This window comes from Panthera leo, chromosome D1 (assembly GCF_018350215.1).
Source record: "Panthera leo isolate Ple1 chromosome D1, P.leo_Ple1_pat1.1, whole genome shotgun sequence".
NCBI lineage: Eukaryota > Metazoa > Chordata > Mammalia > Carnivora > Felidae > Panthera > Panthera leo.
Window position 1 is genome coordinate 11,018,692 of NC_056688.1, and position 20,985 is coordinate 11,039,676.

General features: G+C 44.7%; 1 protein-coding gene across 1 annotated transcript in view; it reads left to right on the top strand.

Moving 5' to 3' along the window:
* NCAM1 (neural cell adhesion molecule 1) overlaps window positions 1-20,985 on the top strand; it is a 387,986-nt gene that overhangs the window by 47,186 nt on the left and 319,815 nt on the right. The window contains exon 6 of the mRNA XM_042904392.1: window positions 5,253-5,364. The gene's annotated coding sequence lies outside the window, so the exon portion shown is untranslated. The remainder of the gene's footprint in view (window positions 1-5,252; window positions 5,365-20,985) is intronic.

Consider the following 20,985-nt stretch of genomic DNA (forward strand, 5'->3'; position numbering starts at 1 on the left):
AAGATGGCTTCACTAGCCTACAGATAGACATCTCCTTTCTCACTAGGCACATATCAGGTCTCCTGCTTGAGTCCCCTCAAAATCCCCTTTCTGCCACTACTCATCCATCCCTTTTCACCCTTCCATTTAGGAGCTCCTCCCTTCTCCTTAACCATCTCTAACAAAATGGCTGATAGAAAATTTCCCAGAGACACCCTGGAATTAGCCACATATTGTAAAAGGAAGGTAGAAGGAACTTTTGACTGACTAGGATAATTAGAGAGAAGGAGGTGTTGTTAAAACAAAACTAGTCCAAGTGTGGTACAAAATGTATGAGAATGTAAATTTTTTAGTTAAAGTTATTTCCAACATTCAAGAACACATTTGTCATCCTACAGAAGTCATCTAAATGTGTAAACATAATGCCATACTTGAGGAGCACGGAACATGATATAAATTGCTTGAATAAGAAAGTGGCCAAAAGTTTAACATCTGTCAAAAGTGATTAGTCGTGGTTACCTTTTTCTCGGCTGAATTGTTCTTTTGATGTTCCTCATATTAAAACTGGAGCCGGGCTGGGCAGAGGGATAGCACCCTCCCCACGTGCCTGCTCTCCATCTCCTCTCGTTGACAGCTACCACCCTCGTGGCAGTGACACATTCCGTGGAAATCAGCAACTTGCTGCAGAGTTAGAATTGGTTGTGCACCTGCTACATGTCAGCAGCATCATATCACCTTCACATACATTTCTTTCGGGCTTCATAATGACCCTAGGGTTTCCACATTTCATGGAGGAAGAAACTGAGGCTTGGTGAGATTAGACAGTTTACCCTGCTAGAAAGCAACGGATAAAGAAGTGAACATAGGCAGCCTGTCTCTGGCATCCACACTCTCAGCCTTGGCGTGGCTGCCTGCCCTGGAGATCTGCTTACCTTTCCTTTCTAGGGTGGATCTCCGTGTCTCTGGGAGGAGTCGTTGGCGGAGGCCTAGCTGTGCACCTGACACTGGGCAAACTGCAATAAATATTCATTGCATTAAATCTCAAACAATGGGATTTATCTTAACTATTTGCAAATACCCTGACAAATTTCCGCTTTATGAATCATAGTCTGTAACCATATTAATCCTCCCCTGAACAGCACAAAAGTAGGTGGCCAGGTGAAGACCTTTTGGCACTGTTTTAGCCTCAGTTGCCCTGAGAGCAGAGTCTCTTTTGATAAGTGGCCCAAGAAAACAGGAAGGGGGGATCCCGGGAGAGAGAAACACAGGAGGAAGGGCAGCTGATTCAAGGGTGAGTTCTGAGTTGGATACAACTATGGGCCACAGGGACTCTGTCCCACCAGGATTCTGGGTACCAGGAAAGACAGAACAGCATTTATCCATAGGTTCCATCCTCCACTGGTCAGGGGTTGCCCCCCTGGGGTACCAATGCCCCTCACCTCCCAGGCTGCACCTACAGGTGTCCCGAATCCGGGAAGCCTGGGCAGAAAGCGAGAGGTATGTGTGGAACTAAGGCACGGCCCTGGCAGATCACATCGCTAGAGAAGTAGGTGGACAAAGAGGATATGGGGCCACCACAGATAATATCCAATACAGGCCTTGTGTGGGCTTGAAGTCTTCAGGAGACACGGCAGGTGCTGGGCTGGAGGGAGGGCAGAGGTACTGGTCGGAATGCCAGATGGTACCGGGAGGTCTAGCCTAGCCCTATTTCAGAGATATTTGGAAAGTGCATTTTTTTTTTCCACTCTCAAATCAACAAATTGGAAGTCTATTCAAATTAAAAACTTCCTTTTAAAATGCAAATAAATGAGAGAGGCCAAGGTTCATTCTACAGGTCATTCAAACCTATTGTGAGTGCTTTAATGAGATTGTCTAGAATCACAGGGAGTCCAGCCAGGAAGCATCAGCTTGGGTGGAAAGTAATAAGAGAGGGATAAAGAAGCGTAATAAATGACTGTCATACCTGGTAAATGTGAAGTAGGGTGCTTCGTGGGCTGAAACCGTGGCCACCCCTTGGAAAGCCTATGTAAATGTATCCGGTGGCCTGAGCAGCCTGCTTTTCTTGAGCTGTCTTCTGAGAAGTATAAAAATATACTTGGAAGGGGCAGATGACACATTCCTTATAACTTCAGAAAAGTTTTAGAATTCTCAGTCTTGTTTACAATAAGCACTTTTTGTTTCCTGGGGAAAGCACTGGGCTATGCAGGTAACTTGGAGTTTGTCAAAAAATGACCTCAGTTTTTAGCAAGTTGGTTGTTCAGAGCAGAGGTAGGGTGCAGGGGGGAGGCAGGACAACCGGATCCCAGGCTCACACTTCCCAGAAAATATCCTGCTGGAAGAGCTGCGGTCACTGGGCGCAGGAGCAGGGAAAGCAACCGGCACCCTCCACTAGTAAGAATTACAGTACTCAATGGTGGCACACTCTAATAGAACACGTATTGATGCCAGGCGCTGTTCCCGGGGTCTTATACATATTAACGAAGTATGAAATAGGTACTATCATTATCTGTATTTTATGCATAAGAAACTGAGGCACAGAGACACAAAGGAACTTGTCCAGGGTCACACAGCTAGTAAATGCATGGCAGAGCTGTGAATCACATTCAGGCCGCCAACCTGCAGAGTCCCACTCTTGTGCGTCCTGACCATAGACATAGTCAGGGAGACCCATGTGACTCCATTGTTGGGGAAAGTCCGGGACTAGGAGGCCAACACCTGTGAGCACACCAAGCTCAGAGCGCCTGGCAGAGGGGGTGGGGCTGGGGGAAGCCCATGGCATCCTGGGCGTTCACGTTTTTCCAGCAGAAGCCCAACAGAGAAGAAACCCTGGATTATATTCCCTGTGGAAAAGTAGGAATGTGAGCCCTGTAAGGACCTGACTCTTCTTGCCTGCCTTGTGTGGAGGCATGGTTGTGCTTGTGTGCACTGTGTCCCAACACTTGCCCCCACGTGTGCCGCCGCCTTGGTCCGGGTCCCCAGCGAGTCTCACTGGGGCTGCTGCAGTGCCTCATCAACGGTTTTATTCTTGCTGCCTTCTGTTTAGCAGACACCATGATCTGTCGGAAATGTCAACGAAGGCATGCCACCCCTTGGCTTAAAATGTTTTAGTGGCCTCCCATTGCACTTTCAGTAAAATCTGAGTCTCTTGCCCTGGCCCAGGGAGGCCATGCACCTTCCTCTCTCACTCTGACTTCACCTCCTGTCCCTTTCCCCATTCCTCTTGGTGAGACAGTCAAACTGGCTCTATTTCCGGGCAGCCCTAGGCCTAACGAGAGGCCTTTCCACAGCCGCCCGTCTTGCCTGGGGCATCTGCCCAGCCCTCAGCCCGGCTGGCTCCCTCTCACTCCCTGCTTTGGTCTGTTTAATTAGGTGCAGATCTGAGTCAGTCCTTCTGTTAAGTATGCAGCAAGTCGTCATGAGGAGACCACGCAAGGCTCTCCCCTCCTTCCCTGAGAGATTATTTGCCTCTCCTTCCTGAACCCTCACTCTCATCCCCCACTCCCCACAGAGGGATCTTGATTGGCTCTAAGGTCCCCTCGGGAAGAATGTTGTGATGTTTCTCCTGCATGTTTTCGGTGTACATAAAAGGCATTTTCGTTCTGTTTTCTGCCTTTTTTACTCAACAGTACGACTGACTTCTGGAGCTAACCACGTCTCTGTTCCTCTGGCCCGCTTCTTAGCGCTCTGTGGTAATCCAGGGCAATCATTCCTAGTAGGGATGCCTGCCCCCCACCCACCCGCCCAACTCCCTCCTGTTATAAACATTCTTATAATAAGCATTCTAGAACACGTTCTCTTATGGACCTGAGCACTGTTATTCAGTGGAAGAACATCTGGGAAAAACAATAGCCTCCAGCAATCTGTATCTACACTGCAGACTTGAGTTCAGTGTGCTTAGGAGCCACACAAAGACCTGAAAATGGGGGCATGTTCCAAGCTTGTCTGCTGGGCTAAGAAAGCTCTCTCTTGGCCCTGTTACTGCTCACATTTCTAGGAAGCTGGCCTTCTCTCTTCCCCACTCCAGCCACAATGCCCCCACTACCTATTCACGCGACTCCCCCTTCTTATGCCCTCACTGTCCATCACTTAGACTCTTCAGGCTCATCTAAGGATGGTCATTTTCCCCTTGGCTGTTGTCCGCCCTGACGCAGGAGCAGCTTCTCATATGCAGGGAACGTGGATCTAATACAGGTTTAGCAGTAATTGTGCGGAAGAAGAGCATCTAATTGAGATAGTCCTGTCATTTTCTTAAAGGTCACCTCCCTTGTGCAACTTCCTGGGCAGTTTCTGAAGCCTCATTTTCTGGGGTATTTTTTTAATGTTTGTTTATTTTTGAGACAGAGACAGATCGTGAGTGGGGGAGGGGCAGAGAGAGAGGGAGACCCAGAATCCAAAGCAGGCTCCAGGCTTTGAGGTGTCAGCACAGAGCCTGACACGGGACTCAAGCTCACAAACCGTGAGATCATGACCTGAGCTGAAGTTGGACGCTTAACCTACTGAGCCACCCAAGTGTCCCCCGAAGCCTCATCTTAATGGCCTGATATTCCTGAGGTCACGTCCCTCCGTGTTCTACCCTAGAAAGAAGTCAGCACCGTCCCCTCCCCTGCTTCCAACCCTTTGTTTTATTGGTTCAGATTCTTCGTCTTGGCTCCAAAGCTTGGCTCCAAAGCACAGTCTGGGAGCCATGCTGCCCTAGCTGTCCTGTGTGAAGTCCCCGAGTGGGGCTCAGGATGTGGTGTCCGCAGTCTCAAGTTCATTTCTTTAGCAGAAGAACAACTAAGCCAACATGAAACAAGGAGGCTTTTTCTGATTTCTGGGACAGCTGCCTCACTTCGATTGAATTATATTGAAATAACTTAGGTTTTAGGGGGATCAAATGAAGAATGTTTTCTGAATGGATTCAAAATCAGCTTCTGTTTGCTTGAAGATTTACAGGAGGTTCATCAGTCAGCCAATAAGTTCTGGCCTAAATTTGTGTCTCCTTTCAAAATGATTTCGAAAGCCCACGGCCCCTTAGCAGATTAAGGGGGAAGTCAGGAGCTCATTCTTTGTAAACCCTGCTGCACATCTGAGCTGGTCGTTAGTGAATTTCAAATAGCAGTTGCAGAAAGAAACCAGTGCAACCCAAGTTTTTCTGTGTCCCTGTTTTCACATTCCCCAGGAGAAACCTAAACTTCTTTTCCAAACCCTAAGGTGTCATTTAGATTGCTGTCAATGAAACTGTGCTCCCTGGAGATGATTTTACTCCAAATCTTTTTCATGTGTGTTTACAGAGGTGCCTGGGTCTGTGACTTTGGTTTTTGAAAACCTAACACCTGGCACAAGGAAATTCCTTAACAATCTCACCACATCTGTGTCCAGACATTGCTGATATCAAGAAAAGAGGTATGTTATGGTGCTTTGTTCTAGTTTCCTCATGTCAGTGAATCAAAGTAAAGATGGTAATGATAAAATAGCTAAGATAAATTGTGTGGTTAATAAGTGCCAGATCCTGTGCTAAACTCCTATAATCTCATTTAATAGTCTAAACTTCCCAGGAGTGACTTACCTAAAGCTTTGAGACCTTGCATCACTTGCCCAAGTTCCAATGACTGGTAAGGGGCAGAGCTCAGTGTAAGTTGCAGTCCAATTCCAAAGCCAATTCTCTTAAGTACTACATGTTTCTCTCCCCTAAAGTACCATCAGAAGGTTCTCAGTATCCTTAAAAAGCCCTAACAAATGGGGACGAGTTTCTTTCATAGCCCATTTTCCTTAAGTTTTTAAGAAATAGGATCTTTAAAAAAAAAAAAAAAAAAAAAAAAAAAGAAATAGGATCTTTGTTGCTCTTGTGAATTCATCTCAAGACATGGAATGTCAGGCATCGCTAATGGAAAGAAAAAAACCCACTAATAAATAAATAACCAAATGAGTGTTGCTTTTGCTCTAAGTGCGTTTTTAAGACTTTTTTAAACACCTAGAGGACACTTCAGTGGCCATAAACTGTGTAAAGAGTTAAGAATATTGAACCATACAGGAGTAATTGTTTTTATATGATATGGCATTCAGGGATGAGTTTAGCAGCTAGAATAATTCTCCATTTGTAAAGGCATGTTTAAGGAAATAATGGTTTACCAACTGATAAGCAAAGGGAAAACAAAATGTCTATTCCCATTGCTGCTCTGTTCCAAATACACAGCTGATTTGTCCTCGGCTTCACTGTGTGAGGAAGGAGGAAGCATAAGAGCCAGAAAACTGGGGTATCTGAGGCCACAGGAACCTCACTCTACCATAGTTGGGCCATTTTCTTTCATCCACTCAAAGCTAGTGCTTGACCACCTGCTATGTGCTTGGCTCGATACTACACCCATAATATAACCTTGGTGAACAGCATAGAAACAGTTCCTGCCCTGAAGTCCTTATGATTACCCTTGGTGTCATTTCACTCCTAAAACTTAGACATGCATGTATGAAACTGTTTCTCTACAATTCAATTTAATTTGCTTCTCAAATCTTCACATCCTTTTGTCAATAGGAAACAATCTTGCCAATTCAAGGTAAAACTCTCTTCCTTCTGGATTAAAACAGAGTCTCTTTCGGGTGAAGAATTGGTTCAAGTTTTCGTTCCTCTCCTTTCTCTCTCCCTTGGGAAGTATTTTGAGTTCCAGGGGACTCCAGGGGGAAGTGAGGTCTCATTCACAATGGTTTGCTGTCTACACGGGCCTTCAGTGGGTTGAACTTCACCTTAGTTTGTCCTCATCCTCAGGTTCTGGGCTTCGCTCCTGGTATGCATGCTTTCACAATGGTCTCTGGACTCTAGGAATAACTACTTGGAGTCTTCCTTATCCCAAATCCAGACCACTTAGAGTTAGCCCACTGTCTCTTAGGATTCCTCTATCCCATGGGTGTAGAGATATCTGTTATCTGTTTCCCCATCTTCCCTGAGAATGATAGTACCTCCTGGGGCCTCCCCCAGGCCCATCCACCTGTATCCCTTGCCCACTATTGCTACCTTTCTGTGAGGCTTTCTACATGGCTTTCTGCTTCTGTGGGTTATCCCTGGGAAAGCAAGACGCAGGTTTCGTCCACCCTGGAGTCCCCACACCCTGACTGAGGCAGGGATCGTTTACTGGGGGGAGGGGATGCAGGACCCCCTTTTTGTCTTGATTTTTTCTCCCATTCCCCAAACTTCTCTTCAGCCCAGAAAGGACTTTCAATCTCCAACTGAGCAGTAAGGAAAACCAGCTCTTACATCATCATGAATTCTTTCAGAAATACTGTGTGTGGCATAAACTTTATATGCTATTCTCTTCAGGACCCAACTTTTTGATGGTCAGGACCCCTTTTCTTAACTAGATAAATTGAACTTTGTCAAAACTAAAAATCTGTTCTCAAAAGATATTGTTGAAATAAAAGATGGACCACAGAGTAGAAGATATTCATGATACGCATATTTGACCAAGGTCTATCTGCAGAATCTATGAAAAACGCCTACAACTCAACAATGCAAAGCCAAATGATCCAATTTTTTTAAATGGCCAAAAGCCTGGAATAGTAACTTGATAGAGAGGTTCTATGAATGGCCAATAAGCTCACAAAAAGATGCTGAATGCCACTGGTTATCAGGTAAATACAGATTAAAATCACTATGAGATACCATTTCACATCCTTTAAAATGGCTAGAATCCAAAGTGCTGATAATCCCAAGTCAGGTAAGGGTGTAAACACCTAGAACTCTCACACAGTGATGGTAGGGGTATGAAATGGGTCAGCTACTTTGGAATATAGCTTGGCAATCTCTTAAAAATTAAGCATACTTCTACCCTATGACCCACCAATTGCTAGGTATTAACTTAAGAGAAATGAAAATACATATCCACAAAAATTCTTGTACAATAATGTTCATAGCAGCTTTATTCATAATAGCTAAAAATAGGAAAGTTCAGGGGCACCTGGGTGGCTCATTCGGTTAAACCTTTGACTTCAGCTCAGGTCTTGATCTCATGGTTCGTGGGTTTGGGCCCCGCGTCAGGCTCTTTGCTGACAGCTCAGAGCCTGGAGCCTACTTCGGATTCTGTGTCTCCCTCTCTGTCTGCCTCTCCCCCACTCGGGCTCTGTCTCCCTCTCTCAAAAATAAATAAAACATTAAGAAAAAAAAAAAATAGGAAAGTTCCAAGTATCCATCAACAGAGGACAGGATAAACAAACTGTGATGTATCCATGCAATGGAACACATCTTTCAATAAACACAGCACGGTACAGCAAGTGTATTTCTTTTCCTTATGGTTTCCTTTTTTCAAAAAAATTTTCAATGTTTGTTTAATTTTGAGAGAAAGAGAGAGAGAGCAAGCGAGTGAGCAGGGGAGGAGCAGAGAGGAATCTAAAGCAGGCTCCAGGCTCTGAGCTGTCAGCACAGAGCCCGACGTGGGGCTCAAACTCACGAACCATGAGATCATGACCTGAGCCGAAGTTGGATGCTTAACCGACTGAGCCACCCAGGCGCCCCTTCCTTACGATTTTCTTAATAATATTTTCTTTTCTCTGACCTTCTTTATTGTAAGAATACCATATATAATACCCATACAAAACACGTGTTCATCCACTGTTTATGTTATCAGTAAGCCTTCCAGTCAATAGGCTATTAGTAGTTAAGTGTTTGGGGAGTCAAAAGTTGCATGTAGATTTTTGTGTGGGGATTTGGCACCCCTAACCCTCACATTGTTCAAGGATCGACTGTAATTCCATGTATATAAAGCTCAAGCACAAACTATATTATTATGTTAGAAGTCAGAAGAGTGGGTGGCTCTGCTTGGAGGCAGTAGGGAGACGCTGGACCAGAGACACCAGGGAACTTACTGAGTGAAAGAAATGTTCTCTTTGTTAAATGCAGTGCTGGCTACCCAAGTGTATACATTTTTCAGAACTTAAACTTTATACATTTTACTGTATGTAAACCCTGCATCACTTGATACAAAGAAGAAATAGGCTGCTGCTGCTTCTGCTTCCTCTTCTGCTGCTGCTGCTGCTGCTGCTTCTCCTCCTTCTCCTCCTCCTCCTCCTCCTCCTCCTCCTCCTCCTCCTCCCCTTCTCCTCCTCCTTCTCTTCTCCTTCTCCTCCTTCTCTTCTCCTTCTCCTCCTTCTCTTCTCCTTCTCCTCCTTCTCTTCTCCTTCTCCTTCTCCTCCTCCTCCTCCTTTTCCTCCTCCTCCTCCTCCTCCTCCTTCTCCTCCTCCTCCTTCTCCTCCTCCTCCTTCTCCCCTCCTCCTCCTCCTTCTCCCCTCCTCCTTCTCCCCTCCTCCTTCTCCCCTCCTCCTTCTCTCCCCTCCTCCTTCTCCCCTCCTCCTTCTCCCCTCCTCCTTCTCTCCCCTCCTCCTTCTCCCCTCCTCCTTCTTCTCCCCTCCTCCTTCTCCCCTCCTCCTTCTCCCCTCCTCCTTCTCCCCTCCTCCTTCTCCCCTCCTCCTTCTCCCCTCCTCCTTCTCCTCCTCCTCCTCCTTCTCCTCCTCCTCCTCCTTCTCCTCCTCCTCCTCCTTCTCCTCCTCCTCCTCCTTCTCCTCCTCCTCCTCCTTCTCCTCCTCCTCCTCCTTCTCCTCCTCCTCCTCCTTCTCCTCCTCCTCCTCCTTCTCCTCCTCCTCCTCCTTCTCCTCCTCCTCCTCCTTCTCCTCCTCCTCCTCCTTCTCCTCCTCCTCCTCCTCCTTCTCCTCTTTCTCCCCTCCTCCTTCTCCCCTCCTCCTTCTCCTCCTCCTCCTCCTCCTCCTCCTCCTCCTCCTCCTCCTCCTTCTCCTCCTTCTCCTCCTCCTCCTTCTCCTCCTTCTCCTCCTCCTCCTCCTCCTCCTCCTCCTTCTCCTCCTCCTCCTTCTCCTCCTCCTCCTCCTCCTCCTCCTCCTCCTCCTCCTTCTCCTCCTCCTCCTTCTCCTCCTCCTCCTCCTCCTCCTCCTCCTCCTCCTCCTCCTCCTCCTCCTCTTCCTCCTCCTCCTCCTCCTCTTCCTCCTCCTCCTCCTCCTCCTCTTCCTCCTCCTCCTCCTCCTCCTCTTCCTCCTCCTCCTCCTCTTCCTCCTCCTCCTCCTCTTCCTCCTCCTCCTCCTCCTCCTTCTTCTCAAAGCAGAACTCTTGCAACTTTCAGCTTTGGCTTTCAAAGCTATTGATTTGTGCTCTGATTTTGAAAATAAAACATTCAGAAAAGAAGTTGATTTTTCTTGTTGTTGTTTAAGATTGTACATGCTTTTTGTTGTTAAGATTGTACCAGAATGGGCAGTAGTCAGGCTGGGGTTAGGTGTACATGGGAGCGTGGAGTTGACGGGAAGTCAGTGCCACTGACATGGCCAGTGTCATAAGACGTTGTCTGCTCACAGCCCACTGGGTGAGACAGATCCTAAACATGCAAGCAAATAAGTAATGTGTAATTATAACTTCTGGTAAGCGCTATGACTAACATAAATAAGTTGCAATAATAGAGAAAAATTTTGGGGGAAGACTACTTAAACAGAAATACTTCTCTGATGATATGATAGTGATTTTCTTCTCATTAGGAGTTCATATATTCTTGCTTTTTTGCATGACTATTAATTTTTTATTGGATGATAGTTGGGAATTTTGTTTTGTTGGGTGCAAGATATTTTTGTATTCTTGCAGCTATGCTTAAGCTTTCTACTGAGATTCAATGAAGTAACGTGGAAACATCTTGATCCTTTGGTTTCTGGCTTTTAAGCTTCCTTAAGAGAGGCCAGAGGAGCATTTTGTCTAGGACTAATTGTGCTCTAATTCTGAGGGAAAGTGCTTTTGAGTATGCTTCTTAAAGCCTGCCCAATGCCCCATAATTATGAGGTTCCCACTCTGGCTAGTGGGAAAAGGAACTATTCATGGTCCTGTGTGATCTCCGGTAATCGTGCCCTCAGTACGAATGCTTTGGTGCTGCTTTTCCCAGCCTCAGACAATTTCCTCGCATGTATGAACTGATCAGTACTTGGCTGAAGACATGATGGGACCCTTTACAGGAGGCCACAGGTGTCTGCCATACACTCTCTCTTTTCCCATAATTTGTTCTAAGATCTCTGGCTCCTTTGGCCTCTCTGGACTTTCCACTGTGTCCACTCAACTCAGGGAATCCCTGTGCCTTGACATAGAAAGCAATAAGGGAGTAAGCTGGAGTCTTGTAGACTTTATTTCTTCTATTTCCTATTACACAAGATTCACTGGGCTTCGTTGCTTGATGTCCAATGTCTTAAAAATAATCATTTCATGTATTCTGTCCAGTTTTTAAACTTTCCAATGGGCAAGGTAAATCTAGTCACTATTACTACATCTCAGGTGAAAGCGTTCCAGTTTATATGTATTTTTTTTTTGAGAGAGAGAGAGAGAACAAACACACACAAGCAGGAGAGATGCAAAGAAAGAGGGAGACAGAATCTTAAGCAGGTTCCACGCTCAGTGTGGAGCCCGGCGCAGGGCTCGATCCCACAACCCTGAGATCACGACCTGAGCCAAAATCAAGAGTCAGATGCTCAACTGACTGAGCCACTCAGCCATACCCCACAATTTATATTTTTTTTAATTTTTTTTTTTGAAGGAGAGAGAGAGACAGAGCATGAGCAGGGGAGGAGCAGAGAGAGAGGGAGACACAGAATTCGAAGCAGGCTCCAGACTCTAAGCTGTCAACACAGAGCCCAATGCGGGGCTCGAATCCACAAACTGTGTGATCATGACCTGAGCTGAAGCCAGATGCTCAACCACCTGAGCCATCCAGGCACCCCCACAATTTATATTTTTAAAGACTGCTTTGCTGTGTGAAAAACCAGAGGGCAAGTTATTTCTTTGTGAATGTCAGGGTTGTTTGTTTCTTAATCAGTAGAATATAGACAATATTGGTAAAGCCTACCTCATAGTGCTGTTGTGAAAATTAAATGAGATAATACCTAGGGTGTGTAAAGAAGATTAATTGCACCCTTCCTCCATGGCATAAAGATGATACATAATTTAAAGACTATCCATTTTACATCTCCAGTTATAAGTACTCAATTAATGTTTGTTGTTGAAATTTCAGTCTGCTTCTAAAATGGCAAAATGATCTACACAACAGTGACATCAAGGCATCAAGTCAAATAGAACTGGCTAAAAAGCAGTAGCAGCATAGGAGTACCTGTTACTCTGGTCGATCCGTACAAGAGGGGCTACCATGGATGGAGGAATCCCCCAGAGCATGGTGACAGGGCTAAGGGGATCAAACCGAGAGGGAACTTTCACACAAGTTTGTTTGGAGGCTTGAAAGAGCTCTGCTGGTCGGAGCTGCCTTCTTGGAGCCACCTATGGTGAAAACATTAGCAGAAACAGTGTTTTTCTGTCATGTCTTAGGTGTCTCTAGAACAAAACTCCTCTGAAAGAAACACATTTAAGGACACAGCTGTCTATTGTCAAGACGGGGAAAAAAAAGAGGGAGATAGTCTGAATTTTAAAATTAGAGTCTTCGTTTTGACAGCTCTTGAATATATGAGCACACATGACTCCTCCTCCTCTTTTTGCGTGAGACGTGATTCCCGCTGCCCCTTGTCCTTCCTGAATGAACGACTGAAAGAAACCACCTTCATGTCCAGCTACACTGCAGGAAATGTTTGCTCTGATCTTAGGCTGTATCATTTCCAACATTAGCAATCTTGAGCCAACTCTAAGATAAGCAGTTATTAAACAGTTTATCAAGTAGTTTCCAAGAGGCTTCCCTTTGCTGTTTATGTTGGAAAGTTGTTTCTGAGACCTCGGATTACATTTACTTGAAGCAGTGTTTGTGGCCAGAATCCTTACCGAAACAACGTAGTCCTTCCTTACTGCAAGCTTTCAAGTAGACAAGAGCTCACTTGAGGTACGTTTTCATTTTGTAAACAAAAAATGGATGATTAGCAAATCCCACAATGAGCTATGTCCCCAGCTCAGTCCCCCAAATGTTTACTAGCTACTTTTTGGCTGCTGGAATACGTGTCATAATAAGGAAAACCTTAATCAAATCAGCAAAGGTTTTCAATGGCGGTATTCAGTTTCCCTCATTCTGAATTCATTCTGGCTGTCTCCATCAGCACTGGTATCTGGATGCAAAGAACAAGGGAAGGGAATAAAATCCCCCCCCCCACCTTTTTTTTTTTGGTGAAAGAGAAAGTTATAAATAATGACAAGTTTTTCTAGCTTTAGAATTCAACAGCTTAGCTAATAAAAATGAGCATATTGTTGTGTCTCTAGCCAAAGTGATCTGATTTCCAGAAAATAGTTGATCATATCTGCCGAACTGTCCCACTCCTTGCTATATGTTCTATTTCAATCCTCACTTTGTTCATGAAACAGCAATGATGATCTAGAGTGACACACTGTTGCTATGGAATCTTATTTCTCTCTGTTTTTAGTCTATTGAGGACTTGTGAGCTCTTCAGTGTCTTTGCCTGAGTTATTGCTCAAATGCACTGATGCACTGATGGGCTGGGCAGCTGTTCAAACCCAAACTCAAACCAGGGCTGGTTACAGAGTCAAAGGTTGGAGTTAGACTGTGCAGCACATAAAATAAAAACCAGACAAATATGTAAGTCATGGCCTGTTACTTTATCTTGGAGGATTTTGATGATTTGAGCATCACTGCTACGGTTAGGGAAGGTTTTAGCCCCAGTGTTATAGTTGTTCCTTATTTATTATTACTTATGCATGGCACTCTGCATTGCTTCTTTTCCCTGATTTTCTTTTTTTTTTTTATGTTTATTTATATTTGAGAGACAGAGAGAGAGAGTGTGAGCGGGTGAGGGGCAGAGAGAGAAGGAAACACAGAATCTGAAGCAGGCTCCAGGCTCCAAGCTGTCAGCACAGAGCCTGATGTGGGGCTCGAACTCACAAACTGTGAGATCATGACCTGAGCGAAGTCGGATGCTTAACCAACTGAGCCACCCTGGCACCCCTCTTCCCTCATTTCCATAGGGAGGAGATCAATCTTGTTACGTGGAAACTCTATCAGTGCACCCAAAGGAGAGGTTCAGCTTGGTTGCCCTGATTCCTCACCATCACCTCACTGAGGGATTCGTAGCAATTCACTAGAATGTAATCTCCATGAGGACAGAGACACTGTTTTGTTTACTGTTGTCTATCTTGTACTCTCAATGGGACTGAATGCATAGTAGATGCTCAATAAATATTTGATCAAATGGCTTGATAGAATTGTAGAAGCCCATTATTGGAAGGGAGCTAAGCACTGCTGATTGTGTTTTCCAGCCATTTCAAGTGTCTCTCCCACAAAATGGTGACTGTCGGCCTTCTATCTTCTGGAACCCGTGCAGCCAGGAGACCCCCACTACTTAGAAGACAGTCCATTATGTTCTGAATTTTTATCTTCCATAGAACCATGATTTATCTCCTTGGATTTTCCCTTCTTAATTCTTGTCCTTCCTCCTAGAGTAACTCTCTCCTCTTCCCTACAGTGTTTCAGATAGCAGGAAATGGCCTCACAATTGCCCATGGAGTCCAAATGGCATAAAGCAGAGAATAAATGTCTAAATAGGTGTAACCCATAAACCCAAAAGTAGCTCTTCTCTTACAGAATAACTGATTTTTAGGATGATGTTCAGACCTACCAATTTTAAAGGTTGCATGATACTAAAGGAGTAATAGGGTTCATTATCTCACAAGAGGTTACTGGAACTTAGTGGGAAAAATCTCCATTTTGATTTGGTCTGACACAAAGCTTTGAGGGACCCAGATTCTCAAGGAAGTATATGTTAATTTTTGATCAGGTAAAGACCTTCAAATTGAAACCTTAATTAATTAATCATACAGGTCTTTTTTTGATTGAGCATCTACTCTGTACTATCACTTAATTTTATTATATTTAGGCCATACTACTAATCACTAAGATTTATTAAGGACTGAGTGCCCTGCAAATGTTATCACCGAATTCTCATAACAAACCTGTGAAGAAGGCTGGATTATTATCCTCATTCATACCAGAGGAAATTTAGTTTCGGTGAGGGTAACTTGTTCAAGGTCACCAGCAGGAATACCCGCAATGTCAGGCTTCAAACTCAGGGCTGTCTGACACCACAGTGTTCTCAACCTCCAGCCCATATATTTCTAATGAGAAATAAATTGTTGTAGAGGAAAAGACACCCACAGTTCAATTTGTCTACCATTTGTCTACATGTCTTCATGTATCTCACAGTGCCTTATGCACAATCAATACTCAATAAGTATGTGTTGAATAAATACAAACTTTTGGTGACAGTGGACCATGCGTCAGAACATGATCCACAGCTTAACACCTTCTCCTCCAACTTCACCTCTGGTAAGCTAGGGAATTGGGCTCTATAATCCCCAGGCTTCCTCCCGTCTTGGGATCGCATGCTGCTGATCCAGGAATGTGGATGAAGTGGGGTTTAGTAGCACAGGAAGGAAGGAAGAGTGTGATGTGATGAGCAGCCTCAGTTAGTGCAACATTCTTTTTTTTTTTTTTAACTTTTTTTAATGTCTATTTATTTTTGAGAGAGGTATCAAAAGAATGTGAGCAGAGAGGGGCATGCAGAATCTGAAACAGGCGCACGGAGCCCGATGCAGGGATTGAACTCACGAACCGTGAGATCATGACCTGAGCCAAAGTCAGATGCTTAACCGACTGAGCAACCTAGGCACCCCAAGTGCAACGTTCTTTTGAATAGAATGTTCCCTCTGCCCAAAATATCCCTTACCCACTTGCTTGCTTAGCAAATGTCCAGTGGTCAGCCCAACCAGTCTGTCCCCTGTGAAACTCTCCTTGACTTCTCCCTCAACACCCCCGGCCCCTAAGGACACACGGTTATTCCCTCCTCAAGGCCCCCAAGTACACTGTGCATAATTTGTTATTATTTGATTGTGAGTCTGTCTCTCCATCCTTACTCCTTAGACCGTGAGCTTCTTAAAAACAAAAACTACCTCCCATTCATCTGCAGGCCCCATCACAAAACCTGGCACGTAAGGCAAGCCTTCAATAAATGTTTTTTGAGTGGCTGAATGAATTAGCAGGCCATGTGTAGAGGGAGCTAGGGAAGTGATAGTGAAAAGAAGACTTCTATTAGGGAGATTAGTATAGACACGGTTTCTCGTTTAAAAAATGAGTAAAGGTAATGAACGTACTGTCTTCCTTAGCATGCTCTAAAGAAATTCCTATCTCCTTTATTCTATCTGACATTTATGTTCACAAAGAATAGTCTCATTTACAGGTGTCCCTTTTATTTTAAGCAAATAAATTTTTATTTATTTATTTTTAAATTTTTTTTTAACGTTTTATTTATTTTTGAGACAGAGACAGAGCATAAACAGGGGAGGGGCAGAGAGAGAGGGAGACACAGAATCGGAAGCAGGCTCCAGGCTCTGAGCCATCAGCCCAGAGCCCGATGCGGGGCTCGAACTCATGGACCGCGAGATCGTGACCTGAGCTGAAGTCGGCCGCTTAACCGACTGAGCCACCCAGGCACCCCTAAGCAAATAAATTTTTAACAAATTACTAATGCAGTAAACAAACATCTTACCTAGAATAAACCACGTTTGTGTAAGTCTAAACTGTTGTTCATAGCATATGTAGCACCTAGCTCAGCTCCTAGCACATATTAAGTGGTCAATTAATATTCACTGAGTGTCAAGTTGATATTGCATGGTAGTTGCATTCATTCTGGGTATGCTCACAAGCAGAAGATAACAGCAAGTCCCCAGATCTAAATACAGTGATTATTTTAGAAGATTAAAAGATTGAAAAAATAATTAAAGATTAAAAGACCTTTAGGGCTTGTGTTTGGAATATAGAACATATATATATATTTATATCAACATGTTTATCTTTTTAATTCTCTGAGATGTAAAATTATATTAAAAGGAGTACATAGGAGAGGGCCCATGTGAAATGCCTACAGTAGGTGGTAGCTCAGAAATGCATTCATCACCAGCCAGACAACCTACACCCGGTACAAGCAAATGAATGGGTGACGTTTCTTTAAAAGCCAAACAAACCCCTTTATTCTGCTGCAACTTAGAGAAGCTGGCCCTGGAAAACAGTGAAGTCAGTTCAAGCCTTTTGGTGATGGAGGGCTAGCCATGTTTACCCAGGTGGTAGGCCATATTACCACATAGTTGCATCATTTTTGCAATCTTGGGATTTAAGCTCCCAAGCAATTTCAGAATGCAAAAATGTCTCCCTAACTTAAGAGCAGAAAGGTGTGCGTGTGCGCATGCGTGCATGTGTGCGTGCATGTGTGTGTGTTTCAGAATGATGAGGGCTCCTGAAGGCTTTTCTGTGACATTTGGGATCTGATTTCCTCAGTGACTAAGCATGATGCTATTAGATAAACAATATGTGATGTTGCCTAATGTCGTGCATAATGATCTCATTTAGACCACCTATGAATCAACATTTATGCCTAGGAAAGGTTCAGGTTTTATCTGGAGTCCTAGATTTTTATAAGGGTTTCCATAATTGTACAGCTCGGCTGATGGCTTATCTCTCTCTGCGGCGGGGAGGGGTGGCTACACAGTCCTCCAAAGTTTGGTTTTCTTATGTATATTTATCACTTTTAAATTTATAGCTAATTGCTAGGATATTATTTCAGAAATAAATGGGAATCAACTCCAGTTTCCCGTGTTCTCATCTATAGCAATGTGTATAGCAACCTTGTCTTAATATAAATTTTAGCCAGCTATTGGGTATTACACAACAGGACTTTGGACCAAGTCCTAGTTTTTAAAATTCTAAAAGACCTCATGATAGCAGTGCCGTGTTCTATAAGTGCTTGTAAATTTGGTAGGTGTATCTGAATTGTGTCAAAATGATCCCATTCCTCACTGATGTTCATGTATATTTCAAGGATAACTTATCTTCATTCCTGATTTTGATCTCCCATTGGTAGTGGCTTCTACCTGTCTGGATTTATGTTTCCTTGCCCTTTAGCCCCTTCAAAAGTAGTTAATCTTCTGGGCTAGTTTCGAGTGGAATATAGTGAAAAAGAACTCAGGCTGTGGAGCCTGTGGATGTCCATCAGGATGCTCATTAAGTACTTGATTCTCATGTGAGGTGGAGGAGATTTTCGCCTCTCTGCCCCCCTGAGGGTAGGGATGTCCGTACGACTAGTTTTGTTCAAGGAAATGAACAGAAGTGGCCCTTTTTGGATGGAAAAGTCTGCAGCCTGAATATGATTTGTTTCAGTCCTCTTTCCCTTCCCTCCTCCTTCTGTGATTATGGAAGATGGAGCCACCTTCAAATGTGGTCTCCAGGGAGGACAACACAGTGTCCTCAGTGTCCCTGGTGAAGACAGCATAGAAGAGAATCCGTAACTCACATAACATGACCTTTGTTATTTTTTAGCCACTGAGACTTGGGAGTTGACTGTAATCTCCTTCAGAAATCTGTTCGTTATCCTGACAGGTATTGGGGTGGGCAGGCCCCGGCTCAGGCTCTTGGACAAATTATAGAAGTTACACCACCTCAGAGGGTCACGTAAGAATAAAACAAAAGTATGTGAGCAAAGTAGTTGGCTCAGAGAATGCGTGTAACAATGTTTACCTCCTTGGTCTTTCCGCATCTTCCTTTACCTCTGAGGAGAGAGCTAGCACTTTATCACCTGATTGTGCCATGAATAGGAATATAGAATGGAATGTGGGGGGTGGTGCTTGAATAAATGTATAAGAAACAGTTAGATGTATTTGTAGAGTGACTTATTTAAAAAACCTTTTAGCAATGACTTTGCAATGTGAACATTCTATTATTCTGCATGCTTCCTCACAGCATGCTTTCCAAGGCACAGACAAGGAGGCAGGTTGGATGAGGAAGGGAGGACACAGTTCTGGGATTTTGACTGTGGCTCAGCCAGTTGCTAGCCCAAGTGACCCTGGACTGAATGGGACAATTTGTAGCATCCTGAGTGTGGAGGTGACAGTGGCCCCATTGACCTCTGCATCATCCAGACCTCTTCTGGAGTCCTGAGCTCTGTTCTGAACATCATTTTGGAGAGAGAAACATTAATGGACTGGAATGAGCACAAGTGGTAGGTGATGGGGGCAAGAATTAGGACAGATCAAAATTCGGACAAGTCAGGAAGTGACTGTTTCCTGCTCTCAAGTCCTGGTGCTGTTGTAAGGTAAACTGAACATAGAAACTATTTTGCTCTTGATACTTTAGTGGACAAAGTAAGTACACATGTTGCCATCTGCTAAACCAGAGACTGTACTATGACCCAGGGACATAGCCCATGGCATTTTTCATAAGAGCAGTAATATCCTCATTCACTTGCTTAGAAATCATAGAGGGAAAAGCAACCTGGAATTATCTAGCAAACAGAAAGATGCAAAATCAGGGGTATGGAATTTTGTCCCCCCTTTTCATCATAGGCAAAGCCAGAAGGAAACAAGCTTTAGAAGGAAGAACAGAAGACTACAGGGGAAGAGAGGAGGGAGTTATGAGCCATGGAGCCAGGGACCAGGACACTACAGACATCTGCTATGCCAGAGCCTGGAGAGGCACTGAGATACCAGAGGAAGCTACTCTGGACATGGGCTTGCTGCCAGTAAACAGGATGGAACCGATGAGAAAGGAGAATCTTTTCAGTTAATTAAGGACAGAAGTGTCAGAACAAGAAAGATTGGTTTCACAGCCTGGCTTGGGATATCGAGACCAAAGTCTCTGTGAAAGACAGCTTAAGATGAAATGTGACTTGACTCGTTAGGCCTATAATTGTCTCCACTGTATACTTTGTTCTCTGAGTAACACTCACATGGTGGAAACATTAGCTTTTGCCACATTCAAGACAAGTGGTCCAGAAAGAAGTTACTAATGACATTTATTTGTCAATCCCACCATAAGCATTGAACACCTGTTATGTGCCAGGTGACAAGCTGGGTGCTGGTGATACAGAAATTAAAATGGAAGTCTTTGTCCTGAAGGAAGTCACAGGCTAGTGGTGGAGATGGGTTCAGAAATAGGTGATGAGACTGTAACGTAGTAGGTCAGTAGCAAGGATGGAGGTGGGCCCGAGGAATTCCTGGAAGCATCTGGGAAGAGCACTAGCCCAGGGGAAATGAGAAGTGAGAGGTGGGAAGCTCAGGCAAGAGACGACCTTATGATAAAGACTTAGAGGACGAGCAGAAGTCAGCCAGCAACCAGCGGGCGCCCAGGCGGGATGGTGTGTGTGGGGACACAGGTCTGCAAGGGGCAGAGGAAGAGACAGGAGGGGAGAATGGGAAGGGGCCCAGTGGCTCTTGGACTTCAGCTGAGGAAAACGGGGAGCCATTCAAGGCTTTTCTGTGGGGAAGTGACCCTTGCAGCTTTTCACAAATATCCGTTTTAGGCTCTGGAGGTTGGGGAAGGTGGATCTGAAGGGGGTGGGTGGAGGCAGGAACATGGGCCGGAAGCTGGGGCTGTAGCCCCCAGGAGATAAGATAGATGGTAGCCAGACTGCAGCCATGGAGCTGGGAAGAGCCCTGGACCAAAATCTCAGGATGAAGCAAGCCTCGAGCCCTTTCTTGGTTTGTTTATTGATGCCATTCTTTCGGGCAAACATCTGGAGTGACATTTATGGTGAGGTGGGGAGGGCAGGGCGGGGCAACTCTGATCAGAGGTCTGGTGTTTGTCACATTTCTCTCCCCTGCTCAGAGAGGCCCTGAGTGGAATCTTCCTTTGTGATTGCTTCTTTACTGATGCAAGGATAGGTAGTGATAGGGGGGAGCACCACGTCCTGGAACATGCCTGGCTCATTCCATGGTTCTTGCTGATGCAACAGGAAGTGTCTCTTTCAAAGACAGTGGGTAGAATGCATGTTGTGTCTCCTTGAAGCTCCCAGGAGCTCCTAGGCCCTCATGCACCCAAGGGGTAGAGGAGCAAGGAGAAACATGGCAGCCTGTCTTCTGAAGGTGAGCTTATGGGTCATTTAGACCCATACTGACTTCAAACTCAGAGTTCTTTGAGATGCCCTAACTAGTGTAAATCCAGCAACACCACCCTTTTGGGGACTCTCTTCAGGATGGACCTAGAGGATTCTCAAGACAGATGCAATGCAGTCACGCTG